The sequence below is a fragment of the Babylonia areolata genome, chromosome 21 (assembly GCF_041734735.1).
Source record: "Babylonia areolata isolate BAREFJ2019XMU chromosome 21, ASM4173473v1, whole genome shotgun sequence".
NCBI classification, from domain to species: domain Eukaryota; kingdom Metazoa; phylum Mollusca; class Gastropoda; order Neogastropoda; family Buccinidae; genus Babylonia; species Babylonia areolata.
In genome coordinates, this window is record NC_134896.1 from 16,407,402 (window position 1) to 16,413,699 (window position 6,298).

Sequence of the window (6,298 nt, forward strand, 5' to 3'; positions counted from 1 at the left end):
GTTTCACCCCAATTACTATCATCAAAATATTGCAAGCGGAAGGCTCTTATACTGAAGAGGTGAATGTTGACAAAGAATACCACAGTTCTGACGACGGAAGCTAAAGGTTGGGTCATTCAGACACCCACTGGACATCCGAGGGGTCTGTGTAGAGGAGAAGAGAGGACTGGCCGTACTGAGTGAGTTAAGTGTATGTGTGTGTGTGTGTGTGTGTGTGTGTGTGTGTGTGTGTGTGTGTGTGTGTGTGTGTGTGTGTGTGTGTGCCTGCCTCTGTCTGTGTGTGCATGTGTGTCTGTATGTATGCGGGCGTGTGTGGAGGGTGTGGGTTGGGGATATAGTGTCTGCTGTACTTGTTGCTCTTGTTTTTGCTGCGCTGTTGACTGCTGCAAAGGAAAAGTTTCCTGTTCAAACATACGTGACAGACGTCAGAAAAACAAAACAAAACGAAAAAACAGAGACATTGTGATAAAACGAAGTGGGTAATAGTGTTCTGTGGAAATCCGCCTCCGTAACAGACCATTGTATGTTTCTGCGCGTTTCCTGTGAAACGGACGTGAACTGGGATTGTTTTCAAATTTGAACTGGTCGGAAGTTTTGCCGAGCTTTGCCACTTCTTGGTTATGCATTTGTGTGTGTCTTAGTGACAATGAGCTGCGCGCGCGCGCGCGTGTGTGTGTGTATGTGTGTGTGTGTTTGAGACTTGAATTGAGTTAGTAAACCCGTGTTGACGAGCGCGCAAAGAAAGCTGATGCACATGCTCTCAACCGGATATCGTTTCTTGTCTTTCCCTGTCTCACACACGCACTCACGCCCTTATGCACACACACACACACACACACACACACACACACACACACACACACACACACACACACACATATATATATATATATATATATATCATATATATATATATATAGAGAGAGAGAGAGAGAGAGGCAGACAGACAGGCAGACAAGTATGCGTGTATATGTGTCAGAGACTTGAAAATATTGAACAGTTTAAAAAAGAAACAGATGACATTCCATGTTTAAATAAACTTGTAAGGGAGAAACAAGCGTGTGGAAAAACAAAAATTTCACGTCTTCGGTATAACAATGAACATTCAGATTAACGCCACGTTGAACCATTGCTTCGTCGGACTATATGTTTCAGTTTACCTACAGCGGCTTTTCGGTCTGTTGCAACGTCGGACCATTGACACGTCGAGCTATCGGACTGTAGCCATTCTGAGATTGCCAACCTTTGAACATCGGCGCCGTCAAAGGGATCTGAGTGAGGTATATAAATAACTACGTGAAACTGCCAAAGTTTGAGTTCGCCTGCGGAAGTTACCAACGGGAACACAGTTTTAAACTCCAGAAGAACCGACAAAGGCGAAACGTTAGAGGTAATTTCATTCTCAAACAGGGCTATTTCCCTCTGGAACAGCTAGCTAAACAGCGTAGTAGCTACTCCTATCAATTTTGAAAATCGGCTCCAGTGTCTTTGGAAAAATCTGCCTTTACCTATACTCTACAGCATGTCAAGATTAAGGCACTATGCCTATATAGTTTTTGCTTAGCTCTTGTGCCTGCTACGCATGCTGCTAGGTATAGTTCTTCCTGTGCAGAACGACAAACAGGCCCCTTGGAAGGGGGTTTCAAACTTCGTACAAGTTATATTAGGTAAAGCCAAGAAATTACCCTGATCCACGTTGCTCACAATTGCAGCTGTCCTCATTTCGTTCCGTCCCGTATGTTCGCTATTATCCAGCCTGACAGCTGGAACTTGAAAGGAAGAAGAAAAAAAGGGTAAGATTTTCCCATGGTGCCTCCAGATTTCACCTATATTACTTCAGACTGAAAAGACGTAAAACCGGCTGGGTTTCATTAAATGTCGTCAGAAGTGACGTAGTTTGTTATCATCACAAATCTCTGATTTGCTAATGACCTATATCAACTTGTGTTTGAAAACAAAATGTGAAAAAACAATGGGCTGCTTTTAGATGGAATTGTTCCGTTTCCAGCATACAACTCTCAGTTCTACAAACACAACTTTTAGACAGAAAGCAGAAAATGTTATTTGGGTCGATATATATGTTATTAGGCCTACTGATAACACCAAATCGTAGGTCGCTCATTCATTCAGACGGTCTGTCAGTGGATGAGATGTTTGGTTAAGGAAAGTTAAACATCGATAATTCTACTGACGGGCGCAATAGCCGAGTTTTTAAAGCGTTGGACTTTCAATCTGGGTGTCCCGAATTCGAATCACGTTGACGGCGCTTGGTGGGTAAAGGGTGGAGATTTTTACGATCTCCCAGGCCAACATATGTGCAGACCTGCTAGTGCCTGAACCCCCTTCGTGTGTATATGCAAGCAGAAGATCAAATACGCACGTTAAAGATCCTGTAATCCATGTCAGCGTTCGGTGGGTTATGGAAACAAGAACATACCCAGCATGCACACCCCGAAAACGGAGTATGGCTGCCTACATGGCGGAGTAAAAACGGTCATACACGTAAAAGCCCACTCGTGTGCATACGAGTGAACGCAGAAGAAGATGATGATTTTACTGAGCTGAGCAAGAAAGATATGCTGTCAAACCAACCATTATCTTGCCTCAAAAACCACCAATACTTGAGCTTCAGAGAAGGACCGAAGCAGTGGAAATGAGATGCTTCAAGAGACTCCTTGGCATCTCTTACAAGGACCACATAACAAAGAAGGCAATCAAATCAAATCAAATCATAGTGCTTAGAACATCGCCGACCACTAAAGCCATCTCAAGCCTATCGCCACGTTAGCACCTACTTCAAGTCAAGGGTTAAAAAAAAAAAAGTACAATCAAAAACGTAGTCACTGCTTCAAGCTTTCCACTCAAAGTTTAAAAACCTTCCACCGTTTAAAACATTCAAACCTGATTAAAAATGAAGAAGGCAGGAAAACCATCAGACATCACGTTGACCGGTATTCATGAAGACCTACTGTGGAAAAGAAAAAAGAAAAGAAAAAGAAGAGATGGTATGGCCACGTGACAAGATCTTACGGGCTCTCCGTGACCACCCTTCAGGGAGCAGAGCAGGGGAGGAAGGAAACGAGGCAAAGAGAGAAAGGAGTGGACAGACAACTTTAAGGAGTGCACAGAAAGGTGCTTTGCCCAACTTCAGGCCCTATATATATATATATCATGTCAGCGCGGTTTCTCTCACTTTAATCGCTTTATACAAATAAAGGCACAGATTTCGGACAGTATCAGCATTTGTAGATGACATCAATAACTTCAATCCCAAGCCATTTGGATGATTTGTATACTTGGGGGCTAGACAATCCGGAAATGGTGGGGTTAGTGATGTGTTCAGTAGTGCAACGCCTCCACAATGAAACCAGGGACCAGTGACAGTGACAGAACTAATTCCCAGTGGACTTCTTATTTGTATTTCTCTTTTTTTTTGTCACAACAGATTTCTCTGTGTGAAATTCGGGCTACTCTCCCCAGGGAGAGCGCGTCGCTACACTACAGCGCCCCCCCACCCGCCCCCCCCTTTTTTTTTCCTACATGCAGTTTTATTTGTTTTTCTATCGAAGTGGATTTTTCTACAGAATTTTGTCAGGGACAACCCTTTTGTTGCCGTGGGTTCTTTTACGTGTGCTAAGTGCGTGCTGCACACGGGACCTCGGTTTATGTGCAGCATGTACTTATCATGTTGACAACAATAACAAAATATCATCCAGTCTTGGTTTCTGTTCTTGCTTCCTGTATGTTTTAACGGCGTACATCACAGTAAGCACATTCATGACTGGCTCAGCTGCTGATGTTATCCATAATAGAGATTTTATTATGCTTTCAGCACCCATGCGAACCATCATTATCAATATCAACATTATCATAATTATCATCACCACCACCACTATCATAATCGAGATCATTGTCGTCGTCATTGTTATTATCACTGACCCCATCACCATGTTGTTGTTGTTGTTGTCTTCAGTTTAACGTCTTTCCACTTGAAGTGATATTAGACGAAAACAAAAACAAAACACAAAAAACGTGGGGGTAGGTGTTGTGGGAGGGGGAGGGGCAAAACTGTGTGTATATGTGGAGGGTGAACAGGGAGAGACAACGCTAGGGAGAATGGAAAAGTTATAAACGTCAACATCAAACAACTGTAACAAATGTCCTATAGGACTACGCAGCAAACCTTCTGCAATAACAAACAACATATTGGAATTGTTAATAACACATTCAAAAGAACTTTTGGTGAAGTCTGGCAAAAAAACATTTTAGATTCTGACATTCGAATATTACATGGTTGCTAGAAATATGTTCTCCACATATGCATCTGACATCTTTGCTGAACTTAGTTATAAAAGCGTTCAGTTTTATCCTGTTTGATAATGTATGAATCTGCCTTAATCTTACTGAATTACTGTATGTATTTGACTGATTGATAGTTCCCGGTTGTTGAACATTAATTACACTATGGTTTAAAGCTTTGCCGTTTTTCCTGACTTTTTTCCACGATGTTTTTTCTAGTATTCGATAACCCTCTTGTACAGACAGAGGCACATAAAGTTCTATGGTTCCCTGTTTGTTTTTGCACCTTTTCTTTCAGCCCTGTCAGCCCATTCGTTGTAGAGAATACCAAGATGTGAAGGAACCCAGCAAAACGTAATGTGTGTTCCTTTCAAGCTTAAAAGATGTAAAATGTGGCTGATTTCTATTATGATTTTTGGATTTGTTCTTACAATTTGATGACTTTAAAGCACATAATGCAATTTTGGAATCAACGCAAAACAAGACTTGTAGAAGGCAAATTGGAAGATCAAGAATATGATTTAGAGCCATAAGAACAGCAATAAGTTCAGCAGTAAATATCACCATCACCATGTGTGTGTGTGTGTGTGTGTGTGTGTGTGTGTGTGTGTGTGTGTGTGTGTGTGTGTGTGAGTGTGAGTGTGTGAGTGTGTGTGTTTGTGTGTGTGTGTGTGTGTGAGTGTGAGTGTGTGTGTGTGTGTGTGTGTGTGTGTGTGTGTGTGCAGGCGTGTTTGTTTGTGTGTGCGCACGCATGTTCGTGTATGGTGTTCTTGATGCATGTATGTAAATGTATGTAAAACGTTTTGTTGTAAATGCCACGAGCTCCCTGCCTGAGAGGTGTAAGCGTCAATCTGCATTGATGATGATGATGATGATGATGATAACAATGATGATGATGGTGATGATGGTGGTGGTAGTGGTGATGATGGTGATGATAATAATGATGATGATGATGGTGGTGATGGTGGTGGTGGTGGTGGTGATAATAATGATGATGATGATGGTAGTGGTGATGATGATGATGATGATGGTGGTGGTGGTGGTGGTGGTGGTGGTGATAATAATGATGATGATGATGGTAGTGGTGATGATAATGATAATAGTGATGATGATGATGGTGGTGGTGGTGGTGGAAATTACGGTGCTAATGATGATGATGATGATGATGGTGATGGTGATGATAATGATGATTCTATAACGCAAACATGTAGTTTTGCTTACCTCGAAAATAGCACTGCTCCCAGCCAGCGAGACAACACCTCATGTTGTTTTGTTTTTTTCCTTTTGAGCTGCCGGCAGTACACTGGGTAGAAAACTGCTGCTTAGCCTATAATGTGGCGAAACTAAAAAGCAAAAGGTTTCTTCCTCTTCAGTTCAGACTCCGCCGTGTGTGTGTGTATGTGTGTGTGTGTGTGTGGATGCACTTCACTGCAGCCAATAGACAGACGAGGAGAAAATGAAGGGGAGGGGTGGGGGGCGGGGGTGGGAGTTGTGGGGGTGGAGTAGGAAGGGGGTGCGCCTCCGGATGTTTTTTCTAAGGAAAGCTCCCCACCCCCCTCCCACCGTCCCCTCACCCCCCCCCACCCCTCACCCCTCCTGCCCCCCTCTCCCTCACCTCCCACTCTTTTTCGTCTGATAGAAGGCTGGGTGCGAAGAGATGAATATCTGGTGTGTGTGTGTGTGTGTGTGTGTGTGTGTGTGTGTGTGTGTGTGTGTGTGTGTGTGAAAGAGAGAGAGAGAGAGAGAGTATTCGTATGAACAAGGTATCTTTATGTTACGAAGGCGGTGGTGAGAAAAAGATAGTTCAACAGTGCTGGTTTAAACAAGTCAGTCCTCTTAGCTAAGGAACACACACACACACACACACATACACACATACACACACACACACACACACACACACACAGCCACGCACACACACACACACACACACACACACACACACACACACACACACACACACAGAGGCACGAAGAGAGACAGACAGACAGACAGACAG

The 6,298-nt window shown here is 43.2% G+C and overlaps 1 protein-coding gene across 1 annotated transcript in view; it reads right to left on the reverse strand.

Moving 5' to 3' along the window:
* LOC143296030 (neuroglobin-like) overlaps positions 1–5,671 on the reverse strand; it is a 25,133-nt gene extending 19,462 nt beyond the window's left edge. The window contains exon 1 of the mRNA XM_076607775.1: positions 5,521–5,671. The gene's annotated coding sequence lies outside the window, so the exon portion shown is untranslated. The remainder of the gene's footprint in view (positions 1–5,520) is intronic.
* Between the last annotated feature and the right edge of the window lie 627 nt (positions 5,672–6,298).